Source organism: Humulus lupulus, chromosome 6 (assembly GCF_963169125.1).
Source record: "Humulus lupulus chromosome 6, drHumLupu1.1, whole genome shotgun sequence".
NCBI classification, from domain to species: domain Eukaryota; kingdom Viridiplantae; phylum Streptophyta; class Magnoliopsida; order Rosales; family Cannabaceae; genus Humulus; species Humulus lupulus.
The window spans coordinates 143498507-143523350 of NC_084798.1; the positions used below are offsets into that span (position 1 = coordinate 143498507).

Sequence of the window (24844 nt, forward strand, 5' to 3'; positions counted from 1 at the left end):
TTTCATAACATAAAAATATATTAGTACTGAAAAAGTATTATGATATACTTATATGTGGTAAAAGGAAAAAATGGCGGTAATTTATTTTGGGTGCGCGCTTATAACTTGTAAAAGTTATAGTTTTTCCCAGCTAATTCTTTTTTAATTACATTGTTCATATTGCCCTGTTTTCTTCTTCGGCTACATCTCCGAAGTCAATCATCGTTTTCTTCTTCGGCTCGCATATACTCTCTCTCTCTCTCTTCTTTTTTTCCTTTCTTTCTTTCTCTGGTTTCCTCTTCTTTGACAAAATCCTATTTTGCTCAGTTTTTTTCCCTTCTGTTTTGTTTGTGGTGCCACTGTTATTTTATTATTATTTATTTTTTTATGCGGCTCAAATCTTTTTCCTCCCGACCTAGGATTTTCAGAGAAGTCTCTTGGGCTTTCTAGGGTTTCTCGAGCTAGATTCTCTCTCTTTCATTAGACGACTCTCCATGCGCCGCTGGCTCAGCGGCTTCTTTGACTAGTTCTCTAAATCATTCTTGTAATCCATTTCTTCTTTCTTCTTGAATCTTTCCGGCGTTTTGGTGTTCATCGATTGAATTGTTTTTAGTTATGGTTTCTCGATTAGGGAAGGGTTGATTGATCTCCTCTTGAGCTGTTGGTTCTGTTTATTGAGGCATTTTCGATTTGAATGGCATTGGGGGATTTGATGGCCTCCAGGTTTTCGCAATCTTCGGTGGTGGCATTGGGGAATCATTTGGAAGAAGAGTACGTTTTGAGCCATGATGATGTTGATTTAAGTTCGCAGAGAATGGATTCGGAGACTGCTAGTAGTAGTTATGGCAATGGCACGACTGCCACTACCACGAGTTTGGGTTATTTGCCTCAAACAGTGGTTTTGTGTGAATTTCGGCATGAGGCTTGTCTTCCCATCGGTCCATCAGATAGTGGTTTTGTCTCGAAATGGCGACCTAAAAATGAATTTTCTCTTATCTTTTTAACTAATTTCATTTATTTCTCTTAATTATTTGTTGAAATGGGGTTCTGTGATGTACCTTCATCAATTTGAAATTAAGTTGATATATAACATTGGTTGTGAGTATAATAATTACTAGTTTTTGTAATCCTTTGCTTGCAGATCCTTTTTCAATGGCACCGTAGAAAGCCCTTGAAACAATTGGGAAAAATTTGAGTGCTCAGTATGAAAGGTGGCAACCAAGGGTGAGGATATTATTGGCTTGTACAGAGTTCATAAAATATTGTCTTAGATTTAATTTTATTTACCTTTGAAGATCTTTGAGCAGGCACGATATAAGGTCCAGCCTGATCCTACTGTGGATGAAGTGAAGAAACTTTGTAATACATGTGGCCGATATGCCAAGTCTGAGAGGGTCGTATTTCATTATAATGGCCATGGTGTGCCTAAGCCGACTTCTAGTGGTGAAATTTCAGTTTTCAATAAGGTCTTTTATTTCTTTGAAACTCTTTTATGTGGTTTAATTTAAGGTCAATCACTAGAGTCTTGCTTGGTTTCTCACCAATGTTATTTGTACTGCAGAGTTATACACAGTATATCCCTTTGCCAATCAGTGACCTTGATTCCTAGTTGAAGACACCCTCCATGTAACGCCCTGGATAACCAAGACCGTTACACTGTGTGTTTGAAATAGTGCAAGACTTGCTAATCATGTCATTTTGGTTGAACTGTGTATCTAATGACACATAGGATTAGGTTAAATAGAATTTGATTATATACGGTTAAACTTTATTGAAAACAGACGTTTATTATATGGGATCCCAAATCAGGGTTTAAATAACGTAAATACAAAATTCTTAATTACAAATAATTGACCAAGCCACTCTAATGGCGAAATATACGTTTCAGGTTCCCGTTCTTGTACAAATCCTCGACCGTGGTGGCCAAGCAGCTGACAATGTACACCTCGCCCCCAGAGCTCTCCAACCCATGGCCAACTTGCCTTACCTGCACCATGTAGCACCCGTGAGCCGAAGCCCAGCAAGAAAACATAATATCATATCATAATAGTATTAATAGCTAAACAGTTCACAGAGCATAATCCAATAACCACAATACTTTACTCAGTTCTTTCAAGCCATTAAGTCCATTCAAGACAACACACTGGTCAATAATCAATAATTCAGCTCCAGATACTCATTAAGTCATAGACAATATTCTACAACAGATATTCAACACATACATTCAAATTCAAGACACAATCAATCACATAATACACTCATACCACGTAATATCCAGGGCCGACGACTTAGGCCGCACCCTCTGTTTAACCCACTGACTCCGGCCCGCTTAAACCGAGCTCAGTGTATAATAAGCTGTCCTCGGAGCCGCGCCCTGTGCGCAAGTGTGGATTTCGGCACCCTTAGGCCGTTACCACATGTCCCCGTGGCATAATACCACCTTATGACATTCATACCATTATTGGGAACGCTAAGTCCCAACATATTCACATGGTGTATCACAATCACATAACAATACATTGAAATATAGGGAACACTTAGTCCAGTCCTATCCACATACACAGGTGTAGTTTTCTTACCTTAAATCCAAATGCTTTAATTAGAGAGGATGACCCCCGAGCACGATCCATTCCCGAGCCCTAGCTTATCACCTAGTCACAACCAAGATAATGAATTCCATTAATACTCGGATATAGGTTTCTGGTTATAAAAATAACTCCTGAGCAACCGAATTCCACCAAGCACAGTGGTGAAACCAATCCCGAGCACACTAGACTACCTTCTCGTGCTTAAAACCCTCAAAAACTCATGTGTGCAACCAAGGGCTGCGGCCCTTGAAGCTTAGTCGCGGCCCTTCTCCAAAACAGAGCCAACACCACACCTGAAGGGGACATGTGCCGCGTCCCTTGCTTTGGACGCCGTAGCGCTTGCCTTTGGCCGAGCCTTCTTGGCTCCTTTGCAAGATAGAGCTGCAGCGCTCTAGAACAGAGCCACGACCCTTCTCGTCGAACCCAAAATTTCCACCATTTTCAACCTCCAAACCTTAACCAAAACCATCCCAAAGCTCCCTATTTCCATATCAATCATTCCCAACACTTTTAAGACAACTTTAACATCATGATTCAACAGGAAACCCAATCTAAAACTCATTGCAATCCATGTTTCAATCTCTGAAACTCAAGAACATCAAACACCATAACCAACCATTCAAAACTCAGATTTAAACTTCTAAATCATAAATTAAAGTTTACCTTTTCAGCTGAACCCCTTTTCTAAGCAGAATCCCAGCTAGTTCCCAAGTTTCTAGCTTCAATTCCACCTTAAACATCAAAATTACAATTATCTTACTACTTAGAAAACTCAGAGTTTCTAACCTCAAAAACACAGTTTGATTCTCACCTTGGCTTTGATTAAATGTTCCCTGGATAATCCTTGAGCTAAGCTTTTAAATCCCTACTAAAATCCTCTGAAATCCCAGCCTAAATCCTCCAAATTTCCTCTGTTTTCCTTGTGTTTTTCTTAGTTTTCTTGAGAGAGAGGAGGGAGAGAGAGTATGAGTCGGTCTAATATTTCTTTCCACTAGCTTTTGTTTTAGCTAAGTGTATCCTTTATCCCGTTAAGTCAATCCCGAGCCTCAGGGTGCCGGAAACGTCCCCGAGGGCAAAATGGTAAAATTCCCCAACATTCCCACCTAGACTTCCTAACCTCAAATATATCTCCATATATTTATTTTCATAACCCGATAGTCTAAATAATTACCTGATACCTATAATATCCCTGACTTATCCAAAGCCAACTATTAAGCCCCGTTGTGACTTTCCCCGCTACCTGCTCCCTAGGATCGCCTCGTGCCGCTAATTACAAATGCACACACCTGTACACGCACATATATTTATCCATCTATCCACATAATAGTGTGGTCTCATCAATTATCACACACATTCACATTTATGCCCTAACGGGCCAAGATTACCATTATGCCTTACCAGCCAAATAGGGCCCGCATACTTATTCAATACCCATTTCACGCTTTCTTACCATTAATTCTCTTAACCTCCAATTATGCCCTCCCGGCACACTAATCAAGGCCCTTAAGCCTTATTAGTAATTTTGGGTCGTTACACTCCATATATGTTCTTGATTACTCTGTGGCTGGGAATATTGTGAATGCTTTTATTGAGGTAACGCTTTAACTCAAAACGTATAATGAATTGATATATGTATTGATAATTAAGTTGCTACGTGACATGAATTCATTATCTGTGATTCAGATATTTATATATAAATATATTTGTATATATAGTGACTTGATTTGATGGTTTGGCAGCTTCATGATTGGGTTACTTCTAGCTCCTCTGGATCCACAAGGGATTGCATTCTACTTGGAGCATGTGAAGCACATGAGACTCTTCCACAAAGTGCTGAATTTCCTGCAGATTTGTTTACGTCTTGTCTCACAACACCTATTAAGATGGCTTTGAGATGGTGAGCTTCTTTCCTTGTTCGTCTGTTATGATCGCCTATCGCGTTTATGCATCTTTATTTGAGATCATGCAGTTTTCTGGTTTTTCCTTGTGGTGTTTCTTCCATATTGGCTGCTTCCTAGTTATTTTTAGTTTGTCAACTGAAAGTGTAATGACCCGAATTTGCTAATCAGGCTTAGGGCCTTGATTAGTGTGCCTGGAGGGCAATAAGTGGTTTAATCTATTTGTATGTGGATTTATGTGTATATATGATTATGATGCATGTTTAATTGAGTTAAATGTGCATGTGGGCCCCATCTAGATATTAGGGGCATAAGTGTGATAAATGAGATAAATGTTGTATATATGTGATATGTCTGTACAGCACGATCCGAGACAGTCTTGGGGAGAGGTTAGCCAGAGAGTCACAACGGGGTTGAGATTCGGACTCGGGGCGAGTCGAGGGGTAATTTGGTTATTAGATGAGTTATGGGGTTATCGGGACATGAAAATAAATATTTGGAGATATATTTGAGGATAGAATGTCTAGGCGGGAATATTTGGGAAATTTACCATTTTGTCCTCGTGGACATTTTGGTACCCCGAGCCTTGAGGTAACCCTTTAGATTTAAGTCAAATAAAACAAAAAGGGAGAATTTTTTTGAAACTTGAGGAAACCGACACATACTTCCCTTTGAACTGAAGATAGCTCTTGTCTCTCTCTCTTTCACTCTCTAAGGAAAAACTCAAAGGGAACTCAAAGGAATTGGCTAGGAATTAAAGGGATTTCAGCTGGGATACTCGAGGAACTTGAAGCTTGGGGATTAGGGATCAAACTCAGGGACTAAGCTCTGCAAGGTAAGCTCTAATTACTAAGGTTCAGTCTTAAATTTCTGCTGGTTATGGGGGATTGCATGTTAACTAAGCTTGATTTATCTTTGGGTGTTCTAGCTGAGTTTTGGTGCATATTTTAATGGGGTCTTGATGTTGTTTCTGAGTTGGAATAACTGTGCTGGATATCTAGGAATGTTGGCCAAGTTTTAGGATGAATTGGCTTGAGGAAAGGTTTGGAAAATGGTGTGAAAATCTGGGTTCGGTGGGGAGCGCCGCGGCCCTAGGAGGGGTACGCCGCGGCCCGTGCGGCCATGGGAGGCCGAGAGGTTCATGCGCGCCGCGGTGCCTGGTGGGCACGCCGCGGCCCGTGTGGGGGGTCAGTGAGGTGCTAGCCTCTGTTTCGAGGCTAGCCGCGGCTCTTGTGGGTGGGGCCGCGGCCCTTAGTGCCAATCTGAGTTTTTAAGGGTATTTAGGCTTGGGAACTTAAGGGGTAAGGTTCGGGATGGATTTTATCACCCGGATTGATAGAATTCAAGGTCTCGGAGGTTGGGGTTGTGGCTCGAAGTTATTTATTGGATTAGAATTTGATGGATGGACATTGTTAATATGTTGTGGCTAGGTTTTCGGCGAGGCTCACATTAGAGGACTGTGCTCGGGGCATCGGTGCTCAGAAAGCTGAGAACACAGGTAAGAAAACCCTTGTTCCCATAGAGCTTGTGTGCAGGGCTGAGCCCAATGTGTTTGAATAGAATTGATATGCAGGGTCGAGCCCAATGTGTTAGAACTGCGGGGCGTAGCCCTTTATCTGATTATGCTAGAATTCTATACTTGCTTGTTATGTTATGTATATTATGATGTGAATGGTCGGCTTGAGCCGGGAACGATGTAGACCGAGAACGGCGAAGGGCCGGGAACGACATTGGGCACGTTTGGTGCAAGGCCGAGAACGGCAAGGGGCCAGGAGTAGCGTTGAGCACGTGGAGTGCGATTTTTCAGGGTGAGTCCCTAGAAGGATACCTGGGATATCCTCACGGTGTGGTCCGTGAACCCAGGGCTTGGTAAATGCCTGGGACGGCTAGGCCGTATGTGTTTAGCCATTGGTGGCCTGTTTATATGCTTGACTTATGTGTTGCATATGTTATCTGTTTGTGGGTTTTCTTGCTGGGCTTCAGCTCACAGATGCTCTGTGGTGCAAGAAAGGGTAAGGAAAAGATCAACCAACCATGAGTACAGCTGGCGTGAGGCGGCGTGTACATGTTTGGCCAGCCTGGCTGCCACAGCCAGAGGATTTTGGGAGATGCTTGTAAATGAACTTGAATTTTGTCGTTTAGCCGACTTAGTACAGTTTTTATGTTGTAAATATTTCTAAACTGTATTTTGGGATCCCAGGTGTCAAACTTTTATGATTTACTATGAAAGATTACTATCTCTTATGTTTTTTTCCTGTTTACGGCTTAATTACACTGTTTGACCTAAAACCTCGATTAGCGAGCTAAAATCACGTCTTTAAACTCACTTAGTAACGACTCTAAGGAAGTAGGGCGTTACAGAAAGTCTTTTAGCTGTGCTGTTTGTTTAAAGCTGTAGGAAGTTAGAAATGGCAGTACCTTCTGATTAGCATGATTAGTGATACTATAGTGTACTGTGCATGATTAGCATGCTATGTATACTGTATTATATTTTTTGTACTTGTACAAATGTATATATTTCCATGCTTAAGACATACATTCATTATAATGTCGTCTATGGATTCTGCTTACATTATATAACCATATTTTGACCATGTCAATCCTTTAGGCTTTCTTCAAGCATTTGGATTAGTCCTTATCTCATTATTAGTTTTTATTTCTTCTTTCAAATTTGTGATTAGTTTTTGATGGGTGCATTGTGTAACTATCAGATTTTGCTTGGTTTTATTTTCTGATGGAATTTATAGTTGCTGTTAGATTTTTGAGACCAAGGACTAGTTCTTTCGTTAATCTTTGAAGATGCTTCATTTGCCATCTTTTATATTCGACGATAATGCATAACAAAGTTTACATGTTTAATAAACGTGTGACAGTATTCACACACACATGCATCACATAGTTTTGACTAGTGGTCTTCATTTTAAACAGTTTCTTCATTTATCCTTGTTCACTTCATGAAGACCTTAAAATAATAATACAAACAGATAAGTATTTATCTTAGTTTTCCATTTTCTTCTTTTGAAATTTTCAATGTATCATTTAAGAAAAGACTGTAAGTTTGTTGTTGTAAGCTTATGAACCGCAGATCATCTTGGGTTGGAATTTGGTATTTTATCACATTAGTTATACTGATCTACTACTATCATGGTCTACCATCTCTATACGATGATCATATGCGTCCTTGTTGCTTTATTTTCTGATCATTTTTTGTTTTTGCAGGCCTTGTCTGTAAGGATATTTTCATATGTTTTGAAGCTATTGCAAACAACAACACCAGAACTACGACAAATTCTTGTGGTCATCTGGACGAAGATTCTTGCTCTTGATAAGGTATTCATGTGATTTGAGCTATACCTTGGTCTAAATGGCCTCGTAATTTTGTTTGTAGTTATTTACAAACATGTTGTCTTTGGTTTATAATTATGCTCTGAAAATTGATTGTTTTGTTTGTGGATTGATAATCATGCCAGGTTGATCTAGTGAAGGATGGGGGACATACATATTTCATCAGGTTTCTTGATAGCCAGAAAGCATATCCAGAACAGCGTGCAATGGCTGCATTTGTTTTGGCTGTAATTGTGGATGGTCACAGACGGGGTCAAGAAGCCTGTATTGAAGCAGGTTTGATCCAAGTTTGCTTGAGGCACCTTCAAGTTTCAACCCCAAGTGACGCACAAACTGAACCCCTATTTCTTCAGTGGCTTTGTCTCTGTCTGGGAAAGCTATGGGAAAATTTTCCTTAGGCTCAAATAATGGGTTTATGAGAGACGCTCTAGCTATATATTCTCCTTTGCTCTCTGATCCTCAACCAGAGGTTCACCTTTCATATATCAATTATTATACTTTTGTTTATGTATATATATATAAAGATGGGAGTATTTCTATTTCTACATATAAATTGATCTTAATACTTGTGTCCTATTTTCAGGTTAGGGCTTGTGATGTGGGCTCTAACTTGTGTAGAGATGGTGTTGGAGGAGATGAAGAATGTGATAATGATGAAAAAATTAGAGCAGAGATTAGTATTATTAAAAGCCTATTAAGTGCAGCTTCAGATGGAAGTCCATTAGTCAGAGCAGAGGTTGCTATTGGTATGTAGTTTATCATCAAAAATTGCCTATTCATTTGTTCACTTATTTAGTTCTAAGAATTCGTTTGCACCAGGTTTATAGGCATTATATTGGCAGCTTGTTCATACTCTTGAGGCTGCTCAAACAAACCTGCTCCTCCCGGGGCAGTATTGTAATTTGTTAACTGAGCTAATGAAGTTTGATTTCTTTTCCATCCTGGCAGCTCTAGGGAGATTTTCCTTTGGTCACAACAATCATCTCAAGTCAATTGTTGCAGCATATTGGAAGCATACTGGGTCTCCTTTAAGTTCCCTACCTTCTTTGGCTCATATAAGAAGTCTAGGTAGTGTTGTTCCATCTCAGATTGGTCCAATAACGAGAGTTGGCACTAACAGCTCGTCTCTTGTTCGAGATGGAAGGGTCTGCACTAGCAGCCCTCTTACTACTTTTGGATTGGCCCGATCCTTTGGCATCGACTCCTTTTGGATTGTCTCGATCGTCGTCATGGCTTGATATGAATGGAGGAAGTATTTTTTTCTGCTAGGACAATCTTATTTGTTGGAATACATGTTTCTTGTTATATTTTCGTAATTACTTATTAAATGAACTGTTATGAACAGGCCATGCTTTAAATAATCTTTTAATGGTCTTGCTTGCTTTTTTAAAGTATATATTACTAAGCTTTTAAATAATTCCTTAGAGGAGTTTGAATGAATGCTTCACTGAGATATATGTGAATGAAGGTATTTAGTCAGAACATATATGATAGGTTAGGTGTAATATATTCCATCATATTATGTAGGGTCATGAACTTGTGTGTCTGTATGTGTTATCACATTCATTAGTACCTCCCTATTGAGAATCCAATGTGTGGATGATGCATAGATACATTCTTATTACTAATTTAAACTCGATTCACTAAATTCTTTTAGATAAATGTTTATTACGAAGTGTAGTTTATACGCATAGTATGCTGCTGCTGTTCTCAGAATCTTGTGATTATTTTTAGGTGCAAATTCTTTAGAATATTTGAATAGGGCCAATAATTTCAATTTTTTTTTTTGCTTATTCTCTTAACCAAATTTTAGCTTACAACTTGCCATAGCTTCCTTCTCTTTTGCTCATACCCACTATTGCTACCATATTTATAGATACATTTGTACTAGACATGATAAGATTTTCATCTTGTCTTTTTATGGTCCAAGAATATACAAGCACCTTCGTATTACAAAGATGCCTCACAAATTCTAATCTTCTTGTTTTCAAACTTTTATTCTAGCTCACAGTTTCAACTAATTTTGTGAAAATATGAAATTATCTAGATCAGGCCCTTTTTTCAATTATGGTGTGAAATCAATGTTAGGCATTTTTTAAAAGCTAATGTGCTTGTTTTTATTTATTTATCTCTTTTCTTTTCTGTGTCAGAAGACATAACGAGGAAAATCAGAGGAAACGGAAACACAAAAAAAATAGCAAAAAGTATAAGTGGTCTCTAAATTAGAGGAACAACCTCATCAAATTTCGGTACATTACTCGAATCTCATCCCTAATTAAATTTTTATTATTTTCTTGCTTTCATTTCTTTCCCCATACCCCTAATGGAAAAGAGCTATCTAACCTTCTATCGCTACTGGGTAACAAAAAGTTGGATGGGTAACTGATGATTAAAGACATGCCACAATCTCCTGACTGTGTCATTTCTTTCAAGAGCATTGTCTTCTGAACTTTTATTTGCCTCTATATCAATTATAACTACATTGTATATGTATGGAAATGAATTTATTTGTTTTTCTGTTTCTCTCTCTGTTTCCATTTTAATGTACTTTTTGTTTTTCTGTATGCCTTAATTATATTCATTCTATTCCTTCTCCTCTTTGTATGTATTTGTATCTTAATGGGAATGAATTTTTGCTTCTTTCTTCTCTTATATTTTTCCATTTACGGTGATATTATATTTTGTTCTTTTCAAAATTTGGTTTGCATATAAACTGTTTGATTAAACTCCAAGATGGTAAATTATAATATAATATTTTGAGTTAGGTGGCTCTTCTATTTTGACAAAAGCTTGAGATTGGTTAAGAAAACGTAGAACTCATGATGTTAATGCCTCTAAAAAAAAAGCTAGGAATGTCGTGAGATCATGAAACTTAAAATTTTGTTGGCTCTCAATCTTTTTGTCTTAATGGGCACATGGGTCCTTTTGGCTCGTGGAGATTGTTTACGTGCGTGGAGATTATTTTATTCTTTGTCATGCATTTTGCTATGCATGGTACATATCAAGATTGTTGTATATTTTTCCTTATTCAGTAATTGACCACTGTTATGATTGTAAGATACTTTGCCTAATTTATCTACCAAAGTCACGAATGACTTTAAATGTTAAAATAGAAAAGGCATAATTGTTAAGCTCAAATTGTCATAACTATTTAAGTAGTTAAAAGTAAAAGACTCCAGAGCCAAAATAAAATGATTTGTGGATTATATTATAAGTAAGCTATCATTTGTGTGAGTATTTTTATTTGAAATAAGTAATCAAAGTTTGTAGTTTGGTAACAGGTGTATGGAAACATGGTAGTTCATTATGAGTTCTGCATTATTATACAACACATTACACTTTTTTTATACACTTGATACGTTCTTAGTTGTAACATTATCTCAAGATAAAAGCTTGAAGGAATTATTGGATGAAAGATGTTAACCTTGTATAGGAACATCATATCCTTATTTATATGGACTCTTCATGATTTTTAAAGTGCTTTCTTTCTGTATAAATTGGTTGCGTTTTATTTTCCTGTTACTAACACAAGCTCTCTATTTTGTATCCTTGATTCTTGATTACTGTTTTGAGTTTAAATGGGTATTTGCTTCAGGTGTATGAGAAGCTTCTTGGGAGCCAATGCTTTAAATGCTTGTGGTGATTTCATGAAATGCAGAGAATGAAACTCTTGAATATATTATATGGACTACTGAATATTTGTTGCTGGTTCACATCATCTGTCTCTGTGTTGCCTTCTAGTTTCTTTTAAGGATCTTGATATTATATTATTTTCTTGTAGAACTTATTTTAAGGCATACTAGAGCTTTTCTAGTAAACATATTAATGGTGTCATATGCGTACTTACTATACATAATGACTACTGTAATGCATGTTGGTGAATTGGATTGCTTACTTATTTATAATGGTTATATTTGATAATGATTGAAGCGTGTCTATGAGTTTGATTTGCTATTTTATATTGGAATGAAAGATAATTAAAAAGTGGGGATCTATTTTTGAACTTGTTTGCTTCAATCTACTAATTGCTTACAAAAATTGAAGAAGCACTATTCTATTTTTTTTTCCTATAAGCTAATTTTTAGTTTTGTGCCTGTATTATTAGTGGTCTTGGAATTCAGCGATAGCAGATACTCTGTTTGGCAGTGGAATTTTCTCTTCGTTCTCTTAGCTTATTGTTTCTCTTTTGTGTTTTTTGATGGTTTAACACAATGCTATCTTTTGGGCTATTAACTTTCTGATTTGAACAACACAAAAGAACAATTTCTATCAAATATTACTTGATGTAAATACTATGCTTTAATTTATCTTTGACTTCTATCACTTTGCTTAGTTTATGATTGGTCTATTTTTCAAAATAAAATAATTTACCAAGTAAACAATAGACTTTATAGCATGTAATTCTTGAGACTAGTATGAATAGAACTGATTTTTTTATTAGAGAGCAAGCCTTATTTTTTTAATTTGTAAATATGATTTTGTTTTTCAGCATTTGGGTTAGCATTTATAACTTGAATTTCAAATTGGAAGGTCACTTTTTACTGTAATATGTATCTATTCACTGTGTGATAGTAGTATTTTGAATTTTGAAGTATGGTCACCTGGTATTGCTTGCTTAGGTCTTATATTGTATACAGTTTTATTATTTGATTCATATTATTTAATTTTTTTAAGCATATACATTACCTTTTATCTGCTATTGCAGGAGAAAAATGTCTCTTTCTCCATCAATTGGAGGAGAAAAGGATACTTAATTTTGAAGGCTTTGTGTTGGGTAGCTGTAGAATATTTTGTGTTGAAAGTAGTAACTTTTCAATATGTTGAATATTTAAGACTACTTGAATACTTAAAGAACATTTTGTTGTTGATGACAGTGTTGAATGTTTTAAACTAATTTGTGGATTGTTAATACAATGTTGAATGTTTTTACTTTTTGTTATTTGAAAATCAAGTTCATTTGATGATGCTAGTATATATTAGAAAGCTAATTTTAATTATATAAAAATAAATTAAAATATAATAGAATAAATTAGTGTTCTATAAATGAATATATAATGAGAATTTAAACTTATCTAAATATTAAAATAATACGAAAATTGTGTTATAATATCTATTACAATAACACTTTTTATGTAAAGAATTTTGTTATGCAAACTTCATTATATAACACAAATAATGTGTTATACTAAAGTATAGTATAACACAAAAAATGTGTTGTAATAAAGTGTAGTATAACACAAATTTATAAGTATTGAAATGTATTATATAATCGACTATAAATAATATAATTAAACACTTATCTATTTATTAAAATAACACAGAAAGTGTGTTATCGTTGACAGTATAATAACACATCTGTATCACAATTGTAAAGTGTTATGTAAAGTACCCTGACCTACAATAACATAGTCGGTCTGACACATCAAAAAGTGTTATGGTATGTTTTGATAACACATTTTTTGTGTTATTAAAAGCATTTTTTCTTGTAGTGTTTTTTCTTCTCTAAATTGCATAACTCCATGAAATTATTCAACATTGACCTGGACAACATTAATAATTATAATTGATAGTTAAATCAATTAACTGAGACTATCTAGATGATTTTAACCAAGGTACTGTGGGGATCATGGGCCTATGAAATCAAGCTCCAATGAGTTATCATAAATTTAACAAATAAATTTACTAACTTATTAATTTCTCATGACTCCACTAAAGACTCAGAATTGCACTCTTGAATTCATAGAATGCTCTATAAGCAATATAGATACGTTATTAGTTATCCATTGTTACAACCATAATTATCACTCAATCCTCTGTAGACAGTCTACAATGCGATGGGACAAAAATACCATTTTACCCCTCTTTGTATTTTATCGTTAAAACATTTAGTTCTTTGTAAATGATATTTCAGTAAACTAATATTAGTTACTGAAATGAGATCTTTATCATTTAGCACCTACCAAACTAAAAGGAAACCATCGTGTTACTTCTTCATCAGAAGCTATAGATGTTCATATCTGTGATTAACACTCCCACTCAATTATACTACCGAGTTCCCAAGATGTAAGTATGGGCTAGTTCGTAGGGTAACCTAGTAATGAACAAGTCAAAAAACTCAAATAATACAATCAACTAGAATATAAAACACTCATGATTGAGATTGAATTGAGCTATGGTCATCTATAATGGTATGAATAGAATAGATGATAGTGATATGTCTTCTTATCTTGTCTATTGTCAATATCGGTCCAGTCCGATGTAACAACTACATTTGATCTTATCTACTTTGCTAATGTTCTGGAAAGAACATAACACTACAATGTGTAAGTAGATCATATCGTAGTTTGATGAGTTAGTGTAAATCCTGTGCACTGACTACTCTTTGGACTAACTTATTTTTTAACATATAATCATATTTATATTCCACTATAATTACGTCATTATAAATATGATTAGTTATATGCTTGGGATTTAATAGATGTTTATATTAAATAAATAATCATTAAAATAAACATGTGGGCAAAGTTATTGGCCAAGCCAAAAATTGATTTCTATCCTTTTATTGATAATAAAAATGAGATTACAACGAAATTGAGTTTTATTAGGGCATACAACCCTAACAATAGCAATTACCCTTTACATTTGGAAAGAAAACTGGCAGCTGGAACTTTTAATAAAGGATAAGTATATCATAAAACTAGAAGGCATCATGTATTACAAAATCTAGAAGGCACATTATGGAATTGAAAAATCTAGAACAAGAGTGCAATATTATTTTTTGGGGCATTCAGACAAACACATAATGTGCAAACCAGGAAAGACATGTAAGACAAGAATAAGACCACAAAAACAAACCAGGACCATAGAAAACTTAGAATATTATATACACAATATATATATATATAAATATAAACCAAGATCAATTCGAAAATCATAGAGCCACCAAGACCAATCCCAAAACCTCAAAACACTACAAGAAATTTAGATTACAATTATGTTCTGATTGAAGATAATGACCAACAATAAAAAAACAACAAGATTTCAATCATGCTCTTATTTACACATTCAAAATCAACCAAAACTAATCAAAACTAACACAAAATCACATCTGAAACTAATAAAAAAACATCATAAAATATATCTTGCAAACAAATATAAGGAGTCAAATCAAATAAAAAATGAAAAAATAAAAAGCGAAATCATATATAACCAAAAATTATTTATAAAGAATTTAGATTGAAAATACATAATAAATTGTTGAGTAGAGTATCATAAAAATATACACCAATCCCAGCCATTCAAAAATGCCAAAACAACCAAGCCTAGTCCGAAAATCACGAAGTATCCAAAAAAGCAATACACTTACACATCCAACAATCATAAAAAATCAAAGCAATTATTCATCCCAAATCGAAACAAACAAAGACTTCAGACCAATTATTCATCACAAATCATTAAGATTAGTAAGAAATAAATCAATAATAATCATACATACAGTTATATCTTAAAGCCACCAAGCCAATAACTCGGTAATCAGAAAGCCACCAAGCCAAGTATTCAAGAATCTGAAAGCTACCAAGACCAACCCAAACGTCCCAAACAAACCATACCTAACAAATAAATAATTACAAAGATTAATAACAGCATTCACACATAAGCTTTAGGAGGACATTACATAACCATTACAAATAAATATATTAAAAGAGATGGGATCAATTCCATTTACAACCATTACATATCATGACCATCATCATGCCTCGAATTCATCATCATCACCATTAGTATTAGCATTAATAATAATAACTTTTCTATGGATACAAAAGATGAAATGATGATGATGGTGCAGTACCCTTCAACAATTACTTAAGATAAAAAAGAAATTCACCAGCATCATCATCATCATCATGAACAACAATTTGACGATGCAACTGCCTTCTTTGGAGGTTGTAATTCTATTAACAGAATACTAGTACTTCCTCATGGGATCCTCTCTCTTTTTTGTATCGATAATTCTTAACACTACATCATCCATTTTTTACAGCATAAATTTAGATATCCTATACCAAAATAAAAGACTATAAGATCTATTTAGTAATTCTCAAACCAATTTGGGGAACAAACACAATATCAAACAAGATTTATTTAATTTATGATCAAAACACATATATACAATAACATTAATATACAAGTGAATTAAACAAAAAAAAAATAGGACAATATACCTCTTAAAGAAGTCCAAATATAATGCTCTTCCAAGTCACCACCAAATCAACAAAGTATCTCAAATCACCTTTTGAAAGAACCCCAAAAAAGACAATAGTAGCTATCAATTAAAAAAATTTCAAACGAAACACAAAACAAAATGCCCAAAAGTTTAGCTAAAATGCCCGAAATCTAGCTGAAATGCTAAAAAATCTATCAAAACATGGGAGTAATAATCAATCAAATAAACACCAGATTATTGGGTAAATAAGTCATCATCATTTGTATAAAAATATCTCAGCCATCATGAAAAGAAGTATAGAATCTCAAACTTCAAGCCACCGACGGGGTCACGCCGATGTCGCAAGGAAGATTCAGGTGTCGCAAATAGGATGCCTCCTCTCAAGGTCGCTACTTCTGCTATGAAGCCAAGCCGACGTGTCACAAGGTCGCCGCTCCTGCCACTGCTGCTGCGAAGCCTACTCCTTGATATTATAGCCCAAATGAAGACACCACTCCTGCTGAGCTGACGACGTCGCCGCTATCGAACATAGTCGACAACACTGTTGTAGGTCCAAGCTGCAGGCATCAAAGCTTCAAGTCCCAGCCTCCTAGTCCTACCTCTTCACCTTCTTTTCTTCTTTAGTGATACTGAGAAAAAAATAAAAAAGAATTGAACCCTAACCCCCAAATCCTAAAAGGGTTAATGAATGGGGAGTAATTTAGTTAACATGTTTTATGACCCATTTTGAGGGCCCTTAAAACTTTTTTAGGACACTCAAAGTGTACCCTTAATAGTCTTTATTAACTTAAATTTATTCAGATTCTTTTAGGACTCACATGAGTAATTAGGACACTCATTGTGCGTCCTAAAATTTATTTTTTAAGGACGTTCAATGAGTGTCCTAATAAGTCTACACACATTTTTAAGGGCTCGCATATAAATAATGTGTGTTTTAATATGGTGACCTATAAAGTGCATTTTTTAATAGTGCTTCAATAAACCCGACTATTAATTAAACTCTTTAATCAAATAGTCTTCAGTATTATTTCCATTACTACTCCACTATAAATATGGAATTGCATTCTTAGTAATTATAGAATTATATTTACAGAGTAATCTCTTATAGTCCATTAATATAATTAATCCATGTAGTTCTTTTCTCCAATTATTGGTTCGTTAATTAGAGTTGGTCAAGATTTATCGTTCTACCCTTCTAATTACCTCTTGTTTCTTAAGTACCATTAATTCACTAGTGAATAATTAATCTATAATCATATTATAGATTTGAGCTGAAAAACTTTTAAGTTCCAAAATTAACCTTTAAGGGGACCAATATTTGATCTGTTAGGAAAGCTTGGAATCCATTATTGTAAAATCATGTTCCCAGCTATTCAAGTTACTGAATCTCCAAAACAAAAGTCACTAGCCTCATTATATTAAAAGACATTAACGAATAAATTAAAAGATCCAATAGATATGAATAGGAGTTCATGACTACTTAGGATCTAGACTGATCTACAAATGATCATCTTTTAAGATATAAATTAAATATTTCTAGCAAACGGTAAATTTATAAAGAAATTAATTCACACCGATCCTGTCATATATAATCTTAATTATATAAAATACCTATACTAAGGTGTCTATATGAAGGATCTTGGAATTTAAATCTAGATGCATGCTCCCTATTACTTTTCCAAAAACATAATAGAAATATAGAATAGAATGACATACATATCAACATAAGATTTGTAAATTATAAACAAACACAAAGATGTATAAACTTACAAATATGCGACGGAACAATGACTCCTTCCTTATTCTCTAAACTTATATTCTTGGTGGTAGCAAGGTATTGACAAGAATCTAAACCACTTAAATTATGCCAAAGTCTTCAAATCCTATCTCTAAATCAAGTTTAACAAAGAGTGGGCAAGTTCTAAACACATTAGATAGAATTAGAGAGGGAAGAATAAGAGAATGATCGACCAAGATAGATTAGACTATCTTGGTTTTCACTTACAGAATGAATCAACTAAGACTAACTTACTTATAAAATCCCTAGACATCATATTTCTTATATAGGCAACTTAATGAGCTTTTTTTAAATTTAAATTAGTTAAAATAATAAACAAAAAATCAAAGTCTTGGGCTCCCACAAATTAACTTGGGAACAATCTCTTTGTTTTTAATTTAAATTCCAATTGGGCATAAATTCAAAATCATTTTATTTATTTATCTTTCAATTAATTAATTAAATAAATAATTTTTTTTTTATGAAAACAGAAATATATTGAACCACAAACCAAATACACAAACAAGCTCAAAAGAGCCCCTCCAGCCGAGGATTACAAGAGATTAGTTCTCTTGAGAAAAATTACATCCTTACTATTCAGCTTAGATCTAGACAGATTTTTAATTCTAGCTTTTAAGCATTTTTGCAACAAAGATACAACTGAGTTAACAGATAAAGAACAAAGATTATACAAGCATTAAATAAATAATTTAATCCTTATTAAAATGAACTATTTATAATTTAAAATTTGATCTAATATTATTTATTCCTATGACACCAATTTATCAACATTAATAAATTTGCCCAATTTATCAATATCAATTGTTTGAGACTATTTATTCATATCGACACCAATTTATCAATATAAATTTTTTGAGAATATTAAACTTGATTTGATAAGAGACGACATGGGGACCATGGATCCATGAATACAAGCTACAATAAATTTACTGTGTGTTTATTTATTAAATAAATTATCTCACAATTGATTAATTCCTCATCACTCCATTATAGATTCAGAATTGAAATATCAAATTATAGAACGTATTTTCCAAACCACAAATACGTTATCCATTGTTATAACCGTTATAATTAGTCAATCCTCTATCGATGACTTACTAATGAGGTGGGTACAAATTACCGTTATACCCCTTATTTGTATTTTGTCCTTAACTGCCACTAAGTCCCTTGCAAATGATAAATCCGTGAACATAATCACAGATATGAGCACTCATTCATTTACCCTTTTAGACTAAGTTATTAAGGAAATCATATTTTCACCTCTCATACAAAAGCTATAGAATTCATATCTAATATTACTACTCCCACTCAATCACACTACTAAATCTCCAAGATGTATGTATGGGTTAGACCATAGGGTAAGCTGGTAACGAACAAGTCAAAAGTTTTAAACAATATATGTAGCATAATATTATTACTCAAAATTAAGATCAACTTAACATATGGTCAACGTTGTGACATTGATTAGATTCGATAACAACGATGATTATTTATCTATCAATAACCAATATCTGTCCTAGTCAAATGTACCCATATACATCCAATCTTATCTTATAATATCCGTTTTCCCGGAAGGGCAATTTCGTAATTTTCCCACTGTGTGCATCCTTGTCATTTTTTTTCTTTTCTTTTCCTTTGATGGAATATTGGATATATATGACTTCCAATGGAAATAAAATTCATGGTTTCTCATGTTTGAGTTTTTGTGGAATCATAACATGAGAATAATGTCAAATGAATAAATAACGGCTCAGGTTAAGTTATTTATTTAATTAAAAATTATTATTATTTTTATTCTAAGCATAATAGTAATAATAATATGCTTGAAATTATTTTATCATATTATGTGTAATTTTTGGTTTGCCATAATATTAGATATTTGAATTTGCGAAAAGATCATAATACCCTCAAGTTTGGGATTGGTTCAAGGGGCATTTTAGAGACTTTATTTATTCTATTTTAACATGATTAAATTTTCATAAAATTGGTTAAATTTTTGAAATTTAACTGATAATATCAGTTGTGGAACTTAGTTATTTATTTTTTTTTTTTTAAAGAAAAAAAATAAAGAATTCCTTGAGAAGAGGATCTTACCACTTCAAATGCCAACTTCTTTTCTAAACCTATTCTAAAACGTGTTTACCATGATAATCTGAAGGAGAAATCGTGGAAATAGTGAGGGAAGCAAATGATTGAAGAGAGAGAGTGTAATTATCGTTTTTTTAAAAGAGAAGAAATTTTTTAGTTCTTGCACTTGGGAAAAATCTGGGCAGTAATGAACGTTGTAGAATCATTCTATGGGAGGAAATATACTTTTTGAGCGTGAGAAATTGTAATGCCCCAAATTTCCTAATAATGTTTAGAACCTTGATTAGGAGGCCGGGGGGGGCCATAATTGATTTATTATGGTATTCAATGATTATATGCATGATTACGTGGGTTATATTATTATATGATGGTGAATGCATGCATATGGGAGAATTTATTATTATAAGGGTATTTTGGTAATTTGGCCACTGTGGGCGTAATTGTGTATTTTGGGTGCATGGTTGTGATTAATTAATATAGCAACATTATAAGGTGGATTGGTTCGAGCTATTCGGCATGAGACGATCATGAGATGTAAGTGTTCGGTCTAGTCATAACGGGTTTAAGTTCGGGGCTCGGGGTGAGTCTCGGGGTCATCTTGATGACTAGAACATTGCCGGGAATAAAAGGGTAATGGGATATGATTTATTGGTATGTGAGAATATTGAGAATAGCGGGAATTAGAGAGCGTTAATTATAATTAACGAGATAGGCGGGAAAGGACGGTTTTACCCTCGGAAGCCTTTAGAGGGATTTATTTGGCTTAAGGGCATTATGGTCTTTTGACCTTAAGGATTTATATGACTTGAAGGCTTTAGAAAATACAGAACAAAAACATAGCATCCTTATCGTTATGCTTCTCTCCTTTTCGTGTACCATTTCTCCTTCATCCTCCTTTCAATTTTTTTGAGAGCCAATTGAAGAACAAGCTAAGGAAATCAAAGCTTGGGGATTCTAGACTTAGCTCAGCCATTGGGAAGGATTCGAACCAGTTTAAGGTAAGGAATTGAACTTGAGTTTTGAGCTATACCCTGTTTTTTCTATTAAGTTTTCAGTTAAGGATTTTGATGTGTTAGTTGAGAATTATTGGAAGTTTAGTTGAGGTTTAACTTGGGTTAAGATGAGGGTGGGTTGTAGATGATGTTTGGTGGTTGAATTGGATGTTTGGGATTGATTTGGAGGGTTGGTTTCAAGAGAAATCGCAAAGAAGATGAACCAGAAAGTTTCTGGTCTGTAATTGGCGCAGCAGCGCTAGGCAGGGCTCAGAGCTGGGCTCTCTGACTTGGAAATAGGGCTGCAGCGCCGTTTATTAGGACTGCAGCGCCACTTGATAGGGCTGCAGCACCATTTGGTAGGGCTACATCGCTAGTCCATTTTTCAGCAAACCTATTTTAGGGCTCGGAATGATCCTTAAGGCTCGGGGTTTGGTTCCTTTGCCCCGTTTGAGTATATTAAGATTTCCGAGAGTGGGGGATTGATCCCGGGAGTGTGGTTTTAGATTGTGAACCATTTATTAATGGATTATAATTGGTTATGACTAGGTGACCGCTAAAGGACTAAAAGTTGATCGTTCTCAAGGGTCGTTCTTTAAATCATTCTAGCTCGAATCTGAGGTAAGAAAACTGCACCTTGTGTATATGTGACATGCATGGCTATTCTTGATGCATGTTGGTTGGTTATTAAGTATGACATGCATGGCTATTCTTGATGCATGTTGGTTGGTTATTAAGTATGACATGCATGGTTATCCTTGATGCATGTTGGTTGATTATTGAATGTGACATGCATGGCGGTTATTGATGCATGTTGGATTGTTAAGTATGATGCATGTGATGCACGAGAAACATGTGATTAGGACATGCTTTGTATACTGGGTATGAAATTGTTCAGAGCTTAAGCCTCTGTGTTGTGCATGGACCTAACTGTACTAGTACCTGTTAAGTAAGCATGCTGAATGCCTTGTTTATGGATATTGGACATGTGATATATGTTTGGTGGCATGGATTACCTGTGTATGGTGCTGGCTTATTAGTCAGAATCGGCAATGGTGCTAGATCCATCTGTGAAGCTGTGACTTATTAGTTAAGTTCACCACGGGCTGAGCACTGGTCGTGTTTCACCGACCCAAGAGTCAGAAGTGGCAGTGCGATGAGAACGCCGGGCCAAATGAAGATTAGATCTAATCGAAGTTGGCGTTGAATGACTCATATAGGGTATTAATGCTGGACCGATCGGAAAGTCAATGAGAACTATAAGCGCTTACCTGGTCTAAGACCAGATGTTTTCAACCAAGGTATATGACCCTGGTGACTGTTTGTCACATGGCTGGGGGACGCTGTCCTTAGTTACGACTCTAGAGTCGGGAGGATGGTTATGTTGGTGACCAATCACCATGCACCTATCCTGATCAAACTTATCAAAGAACCACTTATCAATTAAGCCCTGGTGACCCTATCGTCACATGGCTAGAGGGAGCTGTACTCACTTTTGTGACTTTTGGCTATTGTCACCTATTTGTTTTGGACCGTTGGTCCTGAATGGCTGTAATGATTACTGTTGATATTATATCATGTTATATTGTGTTTTCTTGCTCGGCTTCGGCTCACGGGTGCTATGTGGTGTAGGTAAAGGCAAGAGGAAGTTGGACCATCCTTGAGTTGGAGAGCTTAGGTGATGACGTGTACATATGCAGCTGCTCGTCCGCCACGGCCGAGTTTTAAAGTGGAACTAGGGTTTAACCCTGTTTTGCCGCTTAGAACGGCCTGTTTTAAATATTTTCTGTAATAGACTCTGAAACTATATTTTCGGGATCCCAATGTATATATTAAACGTTCTAGTGAAACGTTACATCTTAACCAAAATGTTTAATCCCTAAACTGCTAATCATACTTAGTTACACGATTTTGGCCAAATGACTCGACTAGCGAGTTTAGCACTGTTTACAAGACACACCGTAACGGTCCCTGGAGTTGGGGTGTTACAGAAATACATTTATAACGCCTCAGATTGTGATTCACCATTTTTATCCAAGAAAATGCATATTCTTGGATAATTTTGGATTTAAATGTGTTCAAGAGTGTATGGTATGTGTGGTTGGTGAAAAAAAGCTTAGGGGACTCCAAGAATCGGTTTTGACATGAAGAAATAGGCTGAAATGGTCTAGAGCAAGAAAAACCAATTTTGAGCTCTATTGTTGGCGGTACACCGGTGTTGGAGAAGAAGACTTCGACCAAGGCGGCTGTGGCGTGATTCTTTGTGTCTTAGGGTCATTTTGGACTGCTGGAACACGTGTGGGAAGTTTCCAAGTGGTTTGGAACGTCGGGGTAACCAGAAACGAAAAAAACAACCTCGTCGGCGCCAAAGAAGACGACAACTCCGGCGAGAGTTCCGGTGAACCCGATTTGGGTATTTCCTGAGGTTTTTTTTTTAATTTTTCAATCTTAAAAATTAGTACATTAATTTTAAAGCATTTTCCAATTGGTTTGATATTTTTATGATTTTTTTTTTGAATTATTATGATTTATTGAAGTTTAAATAAAGATTAATTATAAAAAATATTTTTATTGTTAAGAAAAATATGATTTTATGTTTCTATGACATACGTATGATTTAGAATGGCTTTGTATATTTATATTTAAGTTATATTGTATTTAATAATTTTCTTCAATTATTTGGTTTTAAATATGTGATTGAAGAAAATAAACGTGGAAAATTATTTAAAGTATTCTAAAAATTCTGAGAATTTTTGTATAAGTTTAAAATGTGATTTTAAGGCTCTATGTAATTTTAATTCGAATTCAAATCATTTATGTAATTTACATGATTTATTTGGCTTATTTTATATTTTAAATATAAAAAAATATTAATGCTACTGTTCTGAACTCTAGGTAGTTTTTGTGTGTTACTGTAGGGTGTAGAAACTGATTTGTATAGTTAGATTCTATTTTTAATCAGTTATGAATTTTTATTTAATTAATTAGTTTTTATATTAAATTAATTAAGAAAATTAGTTATTTTACCCAGAAAATTCTAAAATAATTTTTTTAAGTTTATTTTGGATTTTTAAACAGTTTTGTATCTTAGTTTGATTTTTGGGCTGGTTGTGTATTTATTTTTTATTATTTGGATTTTATTGGAGAAATTGAGGAAAAATAATTTATAAATGTTAAAAATTATTTTTCTCGACTTGTATGAGTCTTTGCTTATTATTTAGGGTTTTGGAAAGTTGGTTGTTAAATTTTGTTGACATATGATAATCTTTAGAAATTATTGAGTCTATTATGTAATTGTGATATTAAAGAGTATTTTGGTAATTTTCACATAAAAAGTATATATATGAATTCATGCGATACATTATGAATTGTTTGTGCATCTGACATGATGGTTTTGAATCTTGTGAAAAATGATTTTAATTTACGTGCCATGCACGTTAAAATTGCATGGTTAATTATTTCGGCAATTAGGGTTTTGAAATAAAACCTTAACGCCTATTTTTATTTTTCCTGAATTTTCGCTGTGTAATTGGATGTCTAGGAGCTAGCGGTTGTCGATGTGACGCAGCAAGCGGTTCGAGACACATCAGCGGAAAATGCACTGTTTAAGGTAAGAAGAGTGGATATCTGCGCACAGGGTGTACGTTATGTGTACAACCTTGTTTTCTTATTTGTGTAATTATGTAATTATTTTGTGACCTGAATTATTGCATTAGATTGGCTAGCATGAGGATAGTGATAGAGATTTTAGTTAGTAGACATGCATAGATGATAGAGTAGGCGTGCTACTAGAATCTAGCTGCTTGTGTGGGTATAGCACTTGCAGGAATTATCTTGGGTGTGTATAACTCTGGATAATAGAATGCCACCACGGAACTGCCGAGTGTGAGTACATCACAGGCAGGGCAACGATGTCTCGAGGGAACGGCCGA

General features: G+C 34.7%; 1 pseudogene; it reads left to right on the plus strand.

Annotated features, from left to right (window-relative positions):
- The first annotated feature begins 624 nt into the window (after window positions 1-624).
- Window positions 625-9048, plus strand: LOC133785516 (regulatory-associated protein of TOR 1-like; annotated as a pseudogene).
- Window positions 9049-24844: the final 15796 nt, after the last annotated feature.